The sequence below is a fragment of the Phodopus roborovskii genome, unplaced genomic scaffold, assembly GCF_943737965.1.
Source record: "Phodopus roborovskii unplaced genomic scaffold, PHOROB, whole genome shotgun sequence".
NCBI classification, from domain to species: Eukaryota; Metazoa; Chordata; class Mammalia; order Rodentia; family Cricetidae; genus Phodopus; species Phodopus roborovskii.
The window spans coordinates 7,381,945-7,401,552 of record NW_026126578.1 but is presented as its reverse complement, the minus strand read 5'-3'; the positions used below and the strand labels follow the sequence as shown (position 1 = coordinate 7,401,552).

Here is a 19,608-nt window from a genome sequence, read left to right as displayed (position 1 = left end):
TAATATTTTCCCTGTATTAAAAAAAATTATGGACTAATATAAAATGATCACATTTTACCTTATTTCATGAATGTCATTTAACATAGGGACTTACTAATTCTTTTGTTAAATGAGTTCCTTACAGTTAGTGACTTTGTTCTGTTCAGTTCCATAATTTCAGGAACAAAATTCTCAAGTAGAAGATTTCATTAATTATTGTTTGAGTAGCACATATGTAGATTAGGGAAAAGAAAGAACTTCTGAGAATGGGAGGGGCTCCAAGGAAGGAGTATCCTGCTATTATGATGGTTGTTATTGAGAAAAGATCTCAGGTAGCCCAGGCTAGACTTGAAATCACTATGTAGTCAAGGATGACCTTGAATTTCCAACTACCCTGGATGTAAGCACACCCAGTTTTGTTTTTTAAGATTTATTTTGTATGTTCCGGTGTTTTGTCTGTGTGATTGTCTATGCACCACGTCCATGTGGTGCCTACAGAGGTCAGAAGGCATTCATTCAGGTCTGTTGTGAGCTACCTCGTGGGTGCTGGGAACTGAGCCTGGATCCTCTGCAAGAGCAGCCAGTGCTTTTGACCAGTGAGCCATATCTCCAGCTTCTACACCTGGTTTAATGTCACACTTGAGATCCAGTGCAACATGCCAGGAACACATTCTAGCAATGAGCTATGTGATTATTATTAGTATTTTGAAATGTTAATATTTGTTGTTAATATACGAATGTGTGCCTTTGTGTGGGGGTATGTGTATGTGAGTGCAGGTGCCTGTGGAGGCCAGAACTCTGGATGCCCTGGAGATTGTCCAGGTGAGCCTCTGCCAGGGATGTGGGGAATTGAACTCTGGTCCTCTGCAAGAATAGTATACACTCTTAACTGTTGAGTCATCGCTCCAGCTCCCCCAAGACTCATTAACTGCTATTTTTATATCTTTCTAAAAGGTTTGTACCAATTTACTGTGTCACAGATGTCATATATTAATGTTGTGTGTGTTAGATGTTGGATATTAGATTTTTTTTTTTTTTTTAAGAATCTGTGTCTCAGAAGATGAAACATTAAACTTTAGTGCCTTGCTCTTCTATTCTTCTTTGGTTGTTAGTGCAGGCAGATGGATGGCCTGCAGGTGTCGTCAATGAGTTTTTTATTGTATACATCTATAGGAGTTTTGAGTTGTTCATATTCATTGTCTGTGGGTTTTAGAACCACAGGAGAAGTTGTAGCCAAGAGAAAGAATGAAGAGGAACCAAAGCATTCCGAAGAATTGGGAAGACTGAAGCAAGAAGTTTGTGAGTTTGAGGTCAGCCTGGCTACACAGTGAGTCCTGGGTCAGCCTGGGTAACCTAGTGAGACTCTGTCCCAGAAAACATACCAATAAAACAGAAAAGGAAAAGCATATGTTTTTCTTTTGTGTGTGTGTTTGAGAATTTCATGCATGCTACAGTATATTTTGATCACACCCCCTCCAATCCATTGGTTCTGTTTCTTCTGCCTGCCCTCCAGTCTATGTACACCCATCGTTTTTTTCCTTTTTTAAGCCTATGGAGTCCACTCAGCTCTCAGTATGTGTATGGGAAAGTAGTTTCGTTTGTTTGTTTGTGTTTTTTTTTTTTTTTTTTTGAGACATTGTCTCCTTCTCTAGTCCTAGCTGGACAGGAACTCACTATGTAGACCAGGCTGGCCTAGAACTCACAGAGATCCACCTGCCTCTGCCTCCCAGGTATTGGGATTAAAGGCATGTGCTCCCATGCTCAGTGGGAAAGTATATACCACAGTGTGGAAGTGAAATGCAAGGAAAATACACAGAATCAGAGTTTACACTGAATCCAGCATTAACCTATTAGTACCAATTAGACTTTGAATAGGTGTTTCAACTCCACCCAGTGTAGTTTATGCCCTGTATTTGCATTGATTGAAAATGATTAACCAAATGACGTTTATTGCCTCATCTTTTAAGGGATCTAAAAATAGTTCCAAATGGCCATTCTGGCAGAACAGGTGTCAGATGCTAACCAGATTTCATAAGGCAAGCATTGTTTGCCTTAATTTGGGAGCTGGCTTGCTTTGTGGCCTAGGCTGGCCTTGAACAGGTGCTCAGATCCCATCCTTTCTTTCCAATGTGCTCTTGTTTCCTTAAGCTTCTGTAGCAGATAACTTATATATTTTACATTTATAGCTTTGCTTTCTACCCAGGGTTTTACCTTCCTATAAACAAAGCTGGGGTGTAAGTCCATAATGTAGCATGTTACCTAGCTTGCATGACATCCTGAATTCGGTTCCCGGGACTTAAATGCAATGAAAAACAATTACCTGATTAAAGTCAGGAGTTGGCTTGGGAGTGGACAAGGCCAAAGAGTCAGATGAGCCCCATGGCACCTGGGGATGCTCTGAACTCAGCAAGTGCTGAGAGGCAGTGGGTAATGTGGTTTATTGCATTGTGATGAAATGGGATACGTGATTGGAAGGGTGTGCTGACTTAGGCCTGTCACCTGATGCTGTGGAAGTATCAAACCTCTTTGTAAACTGTGAGGCCTGCATTGCCCACCTTAACCCCTTGCGTTTTTGAGGGATTGAACCTAGATCCTCAGCTTGCTATGTAGTTGCTCCCCACTGATTGATGCCTTAGTCCCTGGAGATGTCCTTTACTGCCTCCTCATTTTCTGTATTTTTCCCATTCTATTCCCTTTCCTTACCACTTTTTTTTCTTCTTCTTTTTTTTTTTTTTTTTTTGGTTTTTAGAGACAAAGTTTCTCTGTATTGCTTTGGAGGCTGTCCTGGAACTAGCTCGTGTAGACCAGGCTGGTCTCAAACTCACAGAGATCCACCTGCCTCGGCCTCCCCAGTGTTGGGATTAAAGGTGTGCGCCACCACCGCCCGGCTCCACTTTTCTTTTTCCTTTATTCTTCCTTTGTTTATTTGTGGGATGGGGGACCCAACAAATCTTTAAAATCAGGAAATAAATATCGCTGGTCTTTCATCTCTGGGCTCTTCATAGTAGGTACTTTGAAATTGGTGGTTGTGTGCATTGGATGTCTGCACACTCATTAATAACAATAATAGGAAAGAGAACATGAAGTTGGGAGGGAGATAGGATGGAGGATGGAGGAAGGACATGATGGATTGGATATGACCAATACACATTGTATAAATTTATGAAAATTTCAAGCTGGAGACATGGTTCCAGTTAAGAGCACTTGTTGCTCTTGCTGAGGACCCAAGTTCAATTCCCAGAACCTACAAGTTAGTTTGTAATCATCTGTAACTCCAGTTCCAGGAGATTGGATGCCCTCTTCTGACCTCTGGAGGGTACCAAGCATGTACATGGTACACATACATACATGCAGGCAAACACACACATAAAATGAATAATTTTAAAAGTATACAGTTAAAAAAGATGTATTTTTGAAGAATAAAAAGTATTATTTTTAAAGAAAATAGAAATACAAAAAGTTGCATCTGTGCTGAACATGTGTAGACTTTTTTTCTCACTCATGAAGAACATAGTAAGAAATTATTTCTGCAGTGTATATTGATTGTTATTTGTATTATCAACCATTTAGAGATGATCTCAGGTGCCCGGAAGACCCACCATTGTGTCTGACAGACTTGAGTGCCTGTGGGGTTTGGAGTTTCTAAGGTGCTAAGAACCAAGTCCCTCTTTGTCATTGTTCCAGTTGAGCCCCCTCTGTCTTGTTACCCTTGTTTCTTTGTTCTAACCCAGGCAAGTGCTTCCTCTCAACAGCATGCTGAGGCCATGATTATACTTGCTAGAGATCAACCAACAGCCATGTGACCCTGGAGATTAATTTTTGTTAGCCTCAATTAAGTAAAAAGCTGTATATCTGCTGTGAGATAGTGTATTCTACAAATGACAGGGAGCTGCATCTTGAAATCTCAACAGTACGCCTCTTAAACAAGACCTGAACAGAGAGACACCAGTTGACATTTGAGAGTGGGTTGGGGAAACATCACAAGCCCCTCCCTCCACGTCTAGATAAGGAGCTGTAGGCAGTTAATGGCTGCCGAGAAAGGGAGTTGTCTTCAACATTAGTATTCATACATGAAATTCTTAAGAAAGGGGGAAAAAGGCACAGTAGCAGTGACGAGAACTGCTGTATCAGGGTTATGTTAGGATTTGAATGGTAATGGTGAGGGTGGAAGGTGGCTTCTTGGGTTGGAAATGACCAAGGTGGACCAGGCTGGTGGGCGTGGGTGACTTGGATGCAAACTAGTCCCTCCTCAGGTCCCCTTCACCTTCCTCCTACGATCTTTGCCTACTCATTTGTCTTGAGGTTTGCTTTCTCACTTTGGCCTGAGGAAGAGCAGATGGAGGACAGAGCTATTTGAGATACTATTTTCCCATTAAGTGACAGCTTTGCTGAGCATAGCATTATTGGCAGCTTTCCTTCAGGGTTGTGGACTAGAGAGCATGGTGCCTTCTGGCCTTAAGTAATTGGAAACGGAACATCATTCAGACCCACCCATCTTTCCCTCCCTCTCTCCTTCCCACCCACCCAAGACAGGGCTTTACTCTGTACCCAGGTTGACCTTGACTCTTTGAGCCTCCTTCCTCAGCCTTTGGAGTGTGGCCTTACCCAGCTAGCTATTCTGTGGTTCTGTTTGTAATGGGCAAACCATTTTCTTTTTTTTTTTTTTTCTGTCAGAAAACTGTCGGGATCATCTCTTTGTCACTCCTGGTATGAAATTTTGCAACATTGTCTTGTAGGCTTATGTGAAAAAAAAATTAATCGATACATAGCAGCCATACACATTTAGGGGATACTGTGTAATATTTTGTCATGGGTAAAGACCAGCTCATAGTGACTAGTTTACCGATTGCTCAAACTTTTTCCCCATTGGGAACATTCAAAATCCTTTCTTTGAACCTGGAGGGTTATCACTTAGTGGTAGGTTACTTGCCTATCAAGTGTGAGGTCTCAGGATCAACTTTCAACATCCCTTCTGTTAGTTATTTTAAAGCATGATTGTTGTTAACTGTAGTTACTGTATGATGTATAGGATATTGGAGGTTAGTCTTCTGTATAGCTGTAACTTGAACGTCAGCTGTTGTGGATGGGTTAGTTTTGTATTTTGTTTTTTTTTTTTTTTTTGTTTTTTTTTCCTCTCTTCCAATTGGTGGCTCAGACAACACTGTCAACCTGTGCATTCCTTCCTGGGGAGACTTGGGAATACTTTGATCATTAACTTTCCTTGTGTCTAACTCCTTTTCTTTCCTGACAACAGGTTTTTCTGTCTTTGTGTCCCTGACATGGCCGGCTTTTCATTTTTTCATTTCTGCCCCTTCTTGCCATCTTGCTCTAGTGGCTTTTTTTTCCTTCTTCTTCTTCTCCTCTCTCTCTCTCTCTCTCTCTCTCTCTCTCTCTCTCTCTCTCTGTCTGTCTTCCCCCTCAAATGTTATTTTCTAATACTTCTGTAAATTATTTTTAAAAATCTAATGGTGTCAATTTCTTTCTTAAAGTTATTTAAAGTATCATATTTGATTTGATCGATGGTATTTTACTCTGAAGTAATTGATTTTTTTTTTTTTGTAGTTCAGTTTTTGTTCAGGGGTGTGTATGTGAGAGAGAGAGGGAGAGGGAGAGGGAGAGAGAGGGAGAGGGAGAGAGAGAGGAGAGAGACTGGGTATCAGACCCAGGGCTTAATACATACATGTTAAGCACATGTTTTACTTCCCTCACCCCACCCAAAAAAGATATTTCAAGATTACTTAATTATAGGCCTATATTATGTGTTAGAAACACAACAGGTACTCAGACTGAAGAGAATTAAAAGCACCCATGCACTTATGTTGCTATCTTTAATGATTGGGGGGGGGTTCAAGACATTTGAACTTTGCTTATTTTCTCAGAGAAGGAATGATTATGTTCAGAAATTCTGTATCAGACTTAAAGTCTGAGTTCTAGTATAGGGAGATCCCTGAGGGACATCTGGCATGGAACCCTCGACCTCAGGATCCAGGCATTTGGTCCTGGGCTGGGCAGGTTTCTCAGAGGTTCCAAGAATTCAGAAGTCCAGCAGCTGGCTTTCTGAGAGCCAGTGGGGAATGTGTCATCAGTGTGCCATTTTCACTTGGTGTTTAAAGTAGCAGAGAACAGGGATGCTCGAGACCCAGCCTTGTTCATGAGTCTTTGCTATTCCTCTGTCTGCCCATCTTAAAACATGGCTTTATTGAGTTGCTGGAACATGCACACTATCCCATTGACCAGTTAAACTGCAGTTCAGCAGTGGTGGGTGGTCTGCTTGCAAAGTTGTGTGGCCCATGCTTCTTTTTCTTTGTTATTTTCTGATGTTACAGCATGATGGTTATTTTTTTTGTCAGAAACCTAGACATCTGGGAGAAGGAAATCTTAATTGAGTAAATACCTCCAGAAGATTGGCCTTATGCAAGTCTTCTTGGCATTTTCTTGATTGATTATTGATGTGGGAGGGCCCAGTGTACTGTGGGTGGGGCCAGCCCCGGGCAGGTGATCCTGAGGTGTATGAAAAAGCAGGCTGAGCGGATCCTCCACAGTCTCTGCTTCAGTCTCTGCTGCCAGGTTCCTGCCCTAGCTGAAATAAACTTCCCTCCCCAAGTTGCTTTTGGTTGTGGTTTTTATCACAGCAATGGAAACCTAATTAGGATACACTGGAGGGGAAGCTCTATAAGGAGTGGAAATTTATATTGTTAGTAACTCCTATAGGCATTGTGTGTGTGTAGGTAGGTAGGAGGTAGGTACATGTACCTGTACATGTGCACAGAGACCAGAAGAGAGTATTTCTTACCCTCCTGTATCATGCTCTGTGTATTCCATCGAGACAGGGTCTCTCCTTGAACTTAGGATTCACATTGTCTTTGCTGGACTAGAAACTAGCCAGGCCCAGGATTATCCTGTCCCTACATCCTTCAGTGCTGGGCTTCAGGGGAAGCATGGAATGCATGTTTGTTTATTTGATGTTGGGTACTAAACCAGGGGCCTCATGTGCATATGTGTACATGCACAGGAGAGTGCATGCACTTACGTACACACTCACACAGTCGAGCCCATACATGTTGACACAGATGCCCATATACCACTGCACATGTGTGGAGATAAGACAGTTCTTGGGAGTTCATTCTCTCCTTCCCCGTGGGATCCTGGGATTGAGCTCAGATTGGAGGGAGTTGTTTAAGAGCCTCTACCTACCGATCCTCTGTTGATTTTCTTTGACCTGCTTGAATTAGTGGTACTTAGTTAAAAACAAAACAAAAAAAACCTGTCCTGGTAGAATGGACGTGTGGATTTCCTGTTTCAAAACAAGTAAATGGAGATGAGCAGCAACAGCCACACAGTTCAGAGCTGGAAAGGAACCAAAGTAAGAGGGAGGCTCATAGGCGGAGGGATCGTTGGGTTGTGGGGGAATCAAGAGTTTTGGCTAGAATTTTAGGCAGATTCTTCTCTGGGAAAAAACATTCCAGGCATTTTGAAAATCTGCTTCCGAGAAGCACGTGGCTGGCATCCTGGGCTTTGAGCCAGGGTCTGGCTTGATGGAATTTACCCAGCTGAATTTAAAACAAAACAAACAAACAAAAGCAAAACCAAAAGTAAAGTCTAGCTCATGAACCCTCAGAATGAGACCCCTCAGGTTGTGTCCTGCCTCCCAGGGGCTGTTCTCTACGACTCTGTGCTGTGATTCGAGGCTCTGATGGGGGCTTGTTTGGCACAGAGTCCCTAGAGTGCCTATTTTGACAAGATCTGCAAGTGGTATGTGCTGGAAACTTTGGGAAGCTCAGACTTTACCATGGTAAGAATGTTCTTTTTAATTTTCTCAATTGACTAGTATTGCAAGATGGTATTTTGGTGTTTTCTTACAGAGGTCTGGCACATTGATCTAAGGGCCTCTGCCTCAACAAGCTACGTTTGTGCTTGAGGCAAGACCATAATCTTCCTCAGGTCAGGATGGATCCTGCTTACTGTTGTGAGGTGTTCTCCAGAGAAGACTGCTTGGAGATGGGTTTAAGCCCATAGAAAATCTTCATTAGCTGGCTGATGACTACACTTGAATATTCAGGATTTCAGTGTAACCCTGAGCCTCTCTCAGGGTGGGCTTTTAAGGACAAAAGCCATGTTCTGAGTTGATATACTTCACTTAACAAGAACAGTTAGTCAGGGACAGGACATGGAAACTAAAAAGCAAGTTAGTACATTTAGAGAGTTTCTCCAAACTCTGGACTTGGATGGATTAGATATTTGTTTTCATTTATAGCCTTAATGGTGCCTCCATCATGGAGTCAGTCATGCTAAGGTCCAAGGGCCTACTAAGGTTTAGGGCCCTGTTACATTTACTGTCTTTAATTCAGAATCACACTTTTATACACTCTCTTGCCAGTAGGTGGTGTCCACCGAGGATGTGGGGGGAAAGAGTAGGAAATTGGCAAGGAAGTTTCATTCATGTCCAAAATAAGTGTCTTTTACTTCTGTTTAATAGAGTTGTTAATGATATCACTTATATATAACACAGACTGAAGACATGTCTAGAGTCCGTGGTTAAGTCACATTAAGTAGTACTCACATGCACACATTCTAAAGGGGCCTCAGCAATTCAGGTGAGTTAGAGCCACCTTCAGAGCTGGGGACACTTGGAGATGGCATCATGTTACACTGGAGGAAGCTGAAACTTGTCTATTTTAATAAACATAAAGAAACCGCCATGCACCTGGGTACTGTGGCTTCCACCCTTTATCATGGCCGCTTGGAAGCTGAGGCAGGAGGATCACTTGAAATCAGGACTTTTAAGGCCAGTCTGGGTAATATAACAAGTCTTTCTGTTAAGGGGGGGTGTTGGTTGCAAAGGATGGAGAGAGAAAGGAAATGAGGTCTGTGGCTAGCAAGGTCCATCTGTGGTAAGACCTTGCCTAGCAGGTGCGGAACCGAACAACATGGAAGTTTTCCTGTGGAATTGTGACACTGTTTGACTTTGCACAGTGACATCAGAATTGATACAGGTGGGACACATTACATTGATACTGTCCCTGTGCATAGTAGTTGGCTCTCAGCCTGAAGCTCTGTTTGAAATAGCATTTGTATTTCCAGATAATGCTCTCTTGTGAATAACACATGTTCAAGTAATTAGACATTTTCTAGAATCATAATTATGCCTGCCACTTAAGAACGTGGCTTGGCACAGCCCTTTAATCCCAGCACTTGGCAGGCAGAGGCAGGCGGATCTCTGAGTTTGAAGACAGTCAGGCCGACACAGAGAAACCTTGTCTTAAAAAAGGAGAGAGAGAGAGAGAGAGAGAGAGAGAGAGAGAGAGAGAGAGAGAGAGAGAAGAATGGCAGACTTGGGAGAAAGGTAAGATGTTTTCCCAAAGGCAACATCTGAGCTGCAGGTTAGAAACCATGTGGTCATGTGACTGCTTATCCCTGGCCCAGGGTGCCTGAGTGAGAGATGTATGGTCCTGCCTTTGAGGGTTTCCATCCAGAAAGGAGGTGGAGTTAGGCATGAGTCACAGTGTGGCTGAGCAGAAACCCAGGGTGAGGGGTGTTTTGGCTTGCTTGGTACTGAGCTGACAACGGTTTTAGGAAATGGCTTCCTGGAAGATGAGTTGAAAGATTTTTCTATTTTTAAGGGAGGGAAACTGCAACTAAGTAACAAGATGTTCAGGTTGGTGGGTGTTGTGCATCTTATCATGACTCAGTTTTTGTGAACCACGGCCTAGGGGCAGTGCCCAAAGTTTATTAATGAAGCAGAAAGATTTTTTTTTTTTTTTTTTTTGGTTTTTTTGAGACAGGGTTTCTCTGTGGTTTTGGAGCCTGTCCTAGAACTAGCTCTTGTAAATCAGGCTGGTCTCAAACTCACAGGATCTACCTGCCTCTGCCTCCCCAATGCTTGGACTAAAGGCATGTGCTACCACTGCCCAGCATAGCAGAAAGATTCTTGTCACCTAGTGATATAGGTCACTGGTAGACCAATTCTTCACTCCTGGGCTTGTGGTGATGCTGGTTTAAAAGGACTGACCGTGCTGATAGTGTGCTTGGTCATACATGGACTGACGAATAGCAAAGGATATTTGATGTTGGCAACGAAGGACTGTTGTTGGGTTATGTGTTTACTGTACTTTTATGGTTAGAGTTTGTTCTTCCTACCTACTGGAGAGAAGGGGGTGGGGGAGCTTTATTGGGTCAGCAAAATGGGTCATTAGGTAAGGCGTTTGCTGCCAAGCCTGAGGGGGGTCACATGGTGGAGGAAAGAACTGACTCCTTCACACATGCACAGGTGCACAGGAATTTAAAACCAGTGTAGAACACACACACACACACACACACACACACACACACACACACATTCAATTAAAAAACAATTTTTTTTTTTTTTTTTTTTTTTGGAACTTACTGTGTAGTTTTGGATAACCTGGAATTCACCATGTAGGTGAGGCTGGGCTTGAACTCAAAGAGACTTTCCCATCTCTGCATTCTTAGTGATTTGAAAATTATACTGGGCTAGTTTGTTTGGCCCCTCCCCTCCCCTCTTACCCCCTCTCTTCTCCCCACCTTTATTTTCCTTCTCCCCTTCCCTCCCACTACCTCTCCTTGTTTTCCTTCCCTCCCCCTCCTCCCCTTCCCCCTCCCCTCCCCCTTCCTTTCCTTGTTTTCCTTCTCCCCTCCCATCCTCTCTCCTTGCTTTGTCTTTAAAGAAAGGCCAGACACAGTGGTGCACACCTTTAATCCCAGCACTCCAGAGGTAGAGGCAGGTGGATCTCTGAGTCTGAGGCCAGCCTGGACTACATGGTGAGTTCCAGGATAGCCGGAGCTGTATAGTAAGACTCTGTCTCAAAAAAAAAAAAAAAAAAAAAAAAAAAAAAAAAAAAAAAAACAAAACAAAACAAAAAAAAAACAAAAAGTAACCCCCCAAAGAATCCCCCCCCCAAACACAACAACAAAAAGGACACCAAAACAAACAAAGCCAAGATAGGAAATTGATACCACTAGAACCACGTAGGTCAGAATATTTCTGTTTGCAGGAAACCTTTGTTCGGGAATCAAATCCTAGGCTGGTACTGACATTGAGCTTTAGAGTTAATTTCCTTATCTGGCTTCCACTCCACGCTGGGTCCCCTGCTGTTGTCTCACATTCGTCATGGTATTTCCTGTTCTGTTCCACTCGTTTCTGTGACACTGGGGATGAAACCCAGGACATCGTGCACACCAGGCAGATGCTCTACCACTGAGCCACAGCCTAGTCCACTAAGAGCATTCTTTGTGTGCTGCGTCTGTATGCTGGCAACACACAGAAGTTATATAAAGGCAGTCAACATGATCCTGCCTGATTGTGCCACCTGATGGGGAAGATAAAACAAACAGATAAGAGGTATGGAGGATTTTGTCGAAGCACATGCTGTCATTTTCTACCTTTAAGCAGATTGAAATGACGCACTCAGAACATAAACGTGATAGTGTTATGCAGGTCAGAGAGATGGTATCAGAAAACTGGCCTGTTCTTTGTTGCTATAGGAAGGGGGTACTGGCGATGGCTTCTGTCCCCCAACCATGTACCTCTGGTTGTAGCAAGAGGTGTTGATGAAGGTTAGTGGCTCAGTAGGTCTGAGTGGGTTGGAGATGCAGGATGGTAATTTCATGTATCCAGAATGCTGTTTCATTACACATCATTGGTCCAGAGAGACTCTGTCAAGGGATGCACCTGTGTGCACCTGATTGCAGGGATTGCTGCTTAGAACCATGAGAGTTGCTTGATGAAAGAAGTAAAGATGGGTGGGGCATGGTGGAGCAGGCCTATCATCCCAACACGAGGAAGGCTAAGGTCAGAGCATTTCAAGTTCAAGGCCAGTCCTGATTATAAAGTGGTTTCAGAGCCGGCTACAGTAGGCATCCTGCCACTGGGTACATTTCCAACCCTTTTTTGTAGTTTCTGAAGGTGACCTATAGTATAGCAGAAGTTTATAGGCTTCAACGTTTCTACCCCCTATTCAGTGTGAGTAGCAGTGATGCTCAAATATGCATTTTAAAGTTTTGTTAACCAGTGGTGCTGGAGAGATGGCTCAGTGGTTAAGAGCACATACTGCTCTTGTAGAGGACCTGGGTTCAGTTCCCAGCACCCATGTGGATGTCCATAACTGCCTGTAACTCCAGTTTCAGAGGATCTGACACCCTCTTCTGGACTCCCCGAGCACTGTATACATAGGTGCACATACGTACATTCAGGCAAATACTCAATCAGACTGTGTGGCTCCGCTCAGAACACTTCCTGTAGCTGTCCATTCCACACAGAGGTAATGCCCAAAGGTCTTAGGCAAACTCTAAGCCAAGCTTGCCTCTCTGCTATTGTGGTGTCTTCCCCAGGGCCTTGGGACCTTTGCAGTTGCCCTTTTATAACCCAGAAGGTTCTGCCTTTACAAATCCCTGTGGATTTCATGTGTTCCCTTCAAACACACTCTCTTAGAGTGACCTTCCTTGTCTCACACTCTGTCCCCACCACTGGCTCAATCATGTTTTTTCACTTTGTTTTTTTATGTATCCTCTGCTTCCTATATACATTAAGATGTACAGCCTCGGGAATAGAGATTCTTACTTCATATACTGTCGAGTCTGTGTTGTCTTGAACAGATCCTGGAATATAGTAAGTGGTCAGGAACATGTGGGTAGAAGGGAGGGATACTGTGTCTTCCTTCCTCCCTGCAAGGTCTCGGATTTAGGGCTCAAGGGGACAATAAGGCTGATTATCCTTTTGGGTAAGACATCAGTAGAATCAGTGACACCATGTGCAGACAGACAGAAGGCAGCATGGCGGAGGAGACTTCAGGTCCATTAGACAGAGGTGGTGATCCCTTCTTAGAGGTCCCAGAGGAAGAGGGGAGGTTTCAGGACTGTCTTTGATTCCTGAGTGGTACGGAGAAGGGAGGAAATTCCTGGGAAGGAGTGTGCCACTCAAGGGTGGGGACACACATGTAGTCAATGTGTATCCATCATGGGGGTGTAAGGATGGTAGCAGTCATTCTCCTGGAATCCAGACACCATATAGAGAGGGCTGCTGTATGTGGGCATAACCAGAGCAGCACCTCGTCTGGGGTTCTGATACTTCTCTGCAAGTTAATGATGATTGACACCTATGACAAGGATGGAACCTGGTTGGCTACTTAGTGTCTTCCTCCAGCTACTCGCCTGGCGTTTTGTCCACTCAGCATTTTCTCTCCTCTGAGTGTGGGCTGGCGGCATGGTGCCCCACAGGTTGGGGGTGAGTAGTGTTGGGATCTGAACTTGAGCTTTTAGAGTAGGTGAGGATGTGGGGTTTCTTTAACCTTGGCGAGCAACACTTAGGACTTGGTTTTGCAAGAAATGTCTTTCCTACTGTACCTCTGAAGGGGCAGACGGGACTTTTCCTGTGTCTTCCTCCCAACCTCCCCCATTTTCTCTTCTTTCCCTCCTCCCTCCCTTCCCTTTCGAATAGAACTTCTCACTTAGGCCTGGTATGTTTGTCTCTTGATTACCATGGAATCTACCAAGGTTCCTCTTACCCAATATTCCTAACAATGTGCATATACATACGTGATAATAATAAGCAAAAAAAAAAAAAAAAAAAAAACCTAAAAAGCAATACAAGCATTTTTTTTTTTTTCTGTTTGCCCCCAAACACACCCCACAGGAGGGCAGCAGGGGAAAGCTACTCCTTGAAGGGGCAGCTGGGCAGTTCATCTCCAGGTTCACTACATCAACATGGAGGTGAATGGAAACACCCTCACACCATAAATGAGGAAATGGAGGCTAAAAGCCAACAGCCCCTTTCAAAGCGCAAGTTTCCGAGAAGGAAAGAACCAGCGCTGAAAGGGTCTGGGTTAACTACCCAGGGATTTCCCTCAGCTTCACCTCACTGGTTCTTCTTTGATGGTTTATATATGTGTGTGGAGGTTTTACCTGTGTGTGTGTGTGTGTGTGTGTGTGTGTGTGTGTGTATGTGTGTGTGTGCTCACGCGCATAGGCAGGCAGTGCCATCAGAGGTCCCAAAAGGGCACCAGATCCTCTGGAACTGGAGTTACAGACAGTTTTGAGACACCATGTGGATGCTGGGAACCAGACCCAGGTCCTCTGCAAGAGCAAGCGCTCTTAACTGCTGAGTCATCTCTCCACTGCACATTCCCTTTTTAATTAAAATAAATAATAAATAATAAAAATAGCAGTTAGACAGAAGGACTCTGCTGAGATGGAGACATGCAGAAACTTGCATGGTAAACCCAGAATTTAAAACTGGGCTGTCACCATTTGCAGGACAGCACACTCTGGCACTAAGGGAAGTGTTCTGAGAGCAGTTATAGAGAGCAGAGTCCCTGGCATCTGCGGGGTCTGTTGCCATCAGCACTGTGAAGAAAGTGCTTTGAGGCAAACAGCACATGAAGGAGCCCTGGCTTGTGCTCTGTGAGCTGAAACCCAGAGTGTTACAGTAGGTTGTTTTAGATGCTACCATAACACTGGTGGCTTCGAAGGAGAATGTCCAGCCAGTTGTTATCTTCGTTTTCCAGAGAGGAGGAGGTAACATGCTAAGCCCATATTCTCCAGGGATCCGTGCTTCCCATGTCTAGCAGTAGGCCTTCATGGGTGTCTTGTATTTTTAGTAACTTCTTGTGGCTTTTATTGAGATGAGGTCTCTGTATGTAGTCCAGGCTGCCTATGTGTCTGCCATCAGCCCTGGGTTCTCAGTAATGCTTCTTTGAACAGTCGGCACCCACTCAGTTGCTTATGGAGGACTAGGAGTTAGCCTCGTTCGTTGATAAAGGTCTCTGTTGGGAAACCGTTGTTCCTCAACCTGGCTTTGCAGTTCTGTTAAGGTCTTAGATGTCAATTTATGAAAATCTACACCCAAGTCCGTGCACAAAGTGGGCTTTCTCCCTTCCCTGCCTTCCAGTGTGTTTGTGGCTCTTGTGTTCTGTACTCAGATACAAACCCCTCTGGAACACAGGCTTTGAATTTTTCTGTCCAGACCCATTAGCTTCTGAGCCAGTGAGGTGGGATTTTTTTCCCTTCTCAGTGCCAAGCAGAAACCTCTCTGCTGAGCTAGAGTTCCAGCCTGTGTGGAGGCGTTGTCTCTCTGGCCGTGGGTCTTAATTCTGTGATGTCTTGCTTGCCATGCATGGGACCATCGAAATCAGCACACAGTACTTGAAAACACAAAAACTCTCTGTGCATTGGGGTTAGCACATTCCAGATTGTCATGTGCTCACTCCTATGGTCAGGGTGCAGGTGGCAGGGTCCAGTGTGTCTGCTGTGATCTTCTGTGGGGACTCAGCTACCTTCTTCCATCTCAGAATAAAAAGCTGAGGTGTTTGCCTCATAACCTTTTGGCTCTTTAAGATGTTTTCATGTACATAACAGGTTGATGCACATTTCATAAGTGTACACTGGCCACCTTGTTCAAGTTCACTTTCTTGTTCCACCTTAACTCAATGTGCATTTACCAGGGGGAATCTGAGGGCATGAGTTTTCTTTTTGATGAGGAGTCCTGGGCCACATGCCAGGCCAATAAAGTGAAAGATCCAGAATGAATTCCTGTGTTCTCATTCTCAGGCCTTCCTGGTGTTTTAAACTGGCAGCTAGTTTTTGTTTTTATTTTTGCTTTAATTAGTCATGATAATGAAGGCAGGAATGCAGCCGTGATCTTTCTTGCCCCGTGGAAGGCAGAGCACTAACTAATGTGCCCCCGTAGTAAGTAAACAAAGTAACCCAGCGGAGGTGGCAGTCACCAGTGTTATATGAACCAGTGTTCATGTGGGAGTGGGTGGGGACTCGGGAAGGAGGGGCCCTCAGAACTCTGGGGTTTTAGACAGGTGCAGGAAGGGTGGTAGTGGAAGGGAACCTGCTTTTCCAGGCTGCAGTCTTCAGAGGAGGGGGGGCTGGGCCAAGAAGGGGGTGATTTACTTTTTGTGGGAAGTCGTCAAGGAGAGTGTACCCCTCCATTAATTAATGCAGTCTACTTAAGTGATGGATGTGTGGTTCATGTGGGTTTTGAGTATTTTATAGCTTTTCAAAGCAATAATCTGAACACTTTTTGAGCAATCCACCTGAGTGTTAAGGGGCCCGGTGCCAGTTGAGCCTTAGAGTGTTCAGAGAGCCGTTAAATGGGCAGTGGCAGTGACCTTTGTTCCCGCTTTTTTTTTTTAATGGCTGGTCTGTTTGACGTTCTTTGGAGTTGGGGCAGAGCAGGCCTGTCACCCTTACAGACTTGGCATCTCTTATGGAACATGAAGAAACCATTGTGCAGGAAAAATGACAGCAAGAACTCTGGGTTTGAATTCTCTGGTTTGGCCCTAGACATCCCTTCATGATATGGGGATAGGGAGGGTCTGACGTGATTGCCTGCAATTCAGGAAGTCAAGAGCTGAGCAGTTAGGTGATAGAGACCGAACAGCCCAGTGTCGGTCAGAGCTGGGCTGTGAACCCAGTCCTTTCTGACTGTCTAGGTCCCTTTGACCAGGAAGCCACTGTGCATTCATATAGAAAAGCAGACTCAGGGTCCTTCTTTCTGTTACTGGCTGCAATCTCCTGTTTAGCTGCAGGAGCATATTCTGTTTGTCCTGCGCTCAGTCTTCTCTGTCAAAACGTTCTCTTTGCTCCTTCTAGACTGAGTCTTCTTCCCTCACCCAGACTGTGGCTCCTTGTGGCTGGGGCTGTGGGAGCACGGGCTGCTGCTCTTTTTCAAAACTCGGCCTTATGGAGTGTGGTTCAGTGGTGCAGTGCTTGCCTAACTTGCTCTAGGCCCTGGCCTCCATCTCCAGCACCGGTGGTGGTATGGGGTCACAGGGGACCCAGTGCATTTCCAAAGCTGTCTCGTGTGTTCCGGAACTGTGAAGTGATTCTAGACTTGTGACTAGCTACGAGGTCAGTGTGGTGAGACCTTGCACCCCTGTGCTGGGGAGATTGATCCCACATGTGAGACTTGGTTTGAAGTCCTCCTTTTCTTGAGAATTTGACACCGCTCACTGCAGTGCTTGGAAACAAACCCAAGAGCGGACAGAGCGAATGCTCTGGCGGCTCTGACCCTCACTAAGGGAGGACCCCATTATCCTCCTGCTTTGCTGGGTGCCATCCATTCACCTGAAACTTCAGGCGCCCATTGTCACCCCCAGTGGTATTGAATGTTTCTGGAACTTTGCATGGCTTATGTACGGACCTTATCCGTCTGATGTATCTCTTGTGAGGTCTGTTCAATTAGTCTCCCCTTCTTTACACACTGTGAATGGACCTAAGGGAAACTTTTATTTTTACTTGGCAAAAGTTGTCATGGGGTCATGATGTCTTCTTTGACCATCGCTGCTCTTTAATTGTTCAAAGCATCAGGAGCTGTGGGATGTAGAAGGTAGGGGCCCCTTTCCGGTGTCCCAGACTCAATCAGAAACCTCTGGGGCCTTGCTTGCTTTCCTCTGCCCAGCTGAATATACAGGTCCTTGTTCCAGTTTTTTCTCTCTGTAAATATTTGTTGACACCTAGCCGTGCCGGGTGTTAAGTACTGGGGAAGGCAGTGCTATAAAGAGATGCTGGCCTCCACTTAACTCAGCCACCGAAGACTAGAAATTCTGTACCAGCTGCCTTGAGTGGGCAGCCTCTGGAGGGACCTCCCTCTGAGGATGGGTCAACAGGAAAGCCTGCTGAGCCCAGTTCTCAGCTTCCTGATGGAGAGAGCTAGGAAGCCCTCAGAAGAAGACAGGCTGATGGTGTGTGCGCCTGTGTACACTTCCCTGTAAAGTGAAGGGATACTGAATGAATGCTCAAGTGTGAACGGGAGGATGTGTTGCCTTAGGTTGTCTCACAGTGTCCCCTGGCTGTAGTGAGGAGTACTGCAGGGGTAAGGCTGGGCCTGCAGCCAGGAGCTCCCAATAGGAGAAGCCGTTTTTAACCCTTGTTAAGTCTGAATGTCATCTCTCTGCTTCCCTTACTAGGCCACCAGGGCTTCTCTGGTGAGCGACTGGACTGTTCATGGCTTGGAAAACTCCAGATTGGTTCCAGTGCATGGGAAAACCGCCTCTCCTTCCTTTGTGTTTTCAGAAATAGGGTTTCAGTGTAGCCCGGTCTAGCTTCAAGTTTGCTTTTTCCTATTTCATGCTCTTATGTGCTGGGATGACAGTTGTGGATTGCAACACCCTGCTCAAAAATCTGTGGCTCCTGATACATTTATTTATTTTGTGAACATGTGCTCGGTGCAAAGGGCAGAGCACAGCTCGCCAGAGTTGGTTCTGTCCTTCTACTGTGTGGTGTCCCAAGGGTCAAACTCGGGCTGTCAGCCTTGTCACCGAGGAGCCCCCAGGCTCCAAACTGCTCCATCTTGTGGATGCAGTTCTGGTGGTCATGTTAATGTCCTCATAAACAAGGCATCAATGAAAACTTTGGAGGGATGTCTGTAGAGTGACAATGGCAAATCCATCTTGGAAAACCTGGGCTGTTTGCTTTGTGAGGAGGCATCAACACTACTGGACATTATTTGGCTTAATGGTGTTTGCAACATAAATACTTAGACCTACTTTACAGTACTGAATACAGTTGACAAGGTTAAAAATAATAATGGGGGCTGGAGAGATGGCTCAGTGGTTAAGAGTGCTTATTGCTTTTTCAGAGGACCTTGGTTTGGTTCCCAGCACCCATATGGCTGCTCACAACTGTCTGTAATTCCATTTCCAGGGGGTCTGATGCCTTCTTCTGGCCTCTGAGGGCACCACAACCATTTGGTATATAGGCATACATTCCGGCATAGATACACATAAAATAAATCTAAAAAAGGAAAAAAATATCTGACCTCATTCTGACAATACTGTTGAGAGGATTAAAATAGGGACCAGGCTGGGTCTGACTCAGGTGCTTCCCTCATGTGGGTGAAACTGTGCTTGCAAAGACCCTAATACTGTGCCATGTGTCTTCCCCATGCAAAGAAAAATGCCCTTTGCTTTGCATCCTCTCTGCTGAGGAGAGGTGGCGACTCTGGGATAGTGGGCAGTAGACCCTGACTTGCTCAGCCTGCTCTCTTATAGAACCCAGGCCATCAGCCCAGGGATGATGACTACACCCACAATGGGCTGGGCCCACTGCAGCCCAATCTTATGGAGGCATTTTCTCAATTGGGATTCCTTCCTCTCAGATGGCTTTAGCTTGTCTCCAGATGACATTAAAAAAAAAAAAAAAAAAAAAAAAAACAGATTTGTAGAGACAAAAGTCATTTTCATTTTCGGCTGCTCTCATTGTTGAGCATGGAAAGCAGTAGCTGTAACACATAGGCACAGTGCTTTGCTGGACAAATATTCTTTCTGGGATGATGGTTTACCCCCTTCCCACAGCACCGGTTTCTTAAGGGGTGGTGGTGGACTCACAGTAGTCCTCTAGATCAGAGAGTCCCAAGTGCTAGGATTGCAGGTATCAACCCCACCACACTTGGCTTTTTCTAGTTAAATACCAGGAGGCTGGAGAGACGGCTCGCAACCTTTGTCACTCCAGTTCTGTTGGGCTGATGCCTTTGTTTGGCCTCCATGGGCATTGCATGAGTATGGGCATAGTACACAGATGCACATACAGACGAAACACCCATACATGTAAATAAAAATAAAGTTAAAAAAAGAAAAAAGATGAGCCACCATTCTGAATATGTGCTCT

At 44.8% G+C, this 19,608-nt stretch overlaps 1 protein-coding gene across 3 annotated transcripts in view; it reads left to right on the top strand.

Annotated features, from left to right (window-relative positions):
• Positions 1–19,608, top strand: part of Vgll4 (vestigial like family member 4) — a 101,934-nt gene that overhangs the window by 22,857 nt on the left and 59,469 nt on the right. Inside the window, exon 1 of one of the 3 annotated variants that reach the window (XM_051203770.1) lies at positions 7,654–7,771. The exons of the other annotated variants lie outside the window; for them this stretch is intronic. The gene's annotated coding sequence lies outside the window, so the exon portion shown is untranslated. Of the gene's footprint in view, positions 1–7,653; positions 7,772–19,608 lie in introns of those variants that run through there. 3 annotated transcript variants of the gene reach the window in all.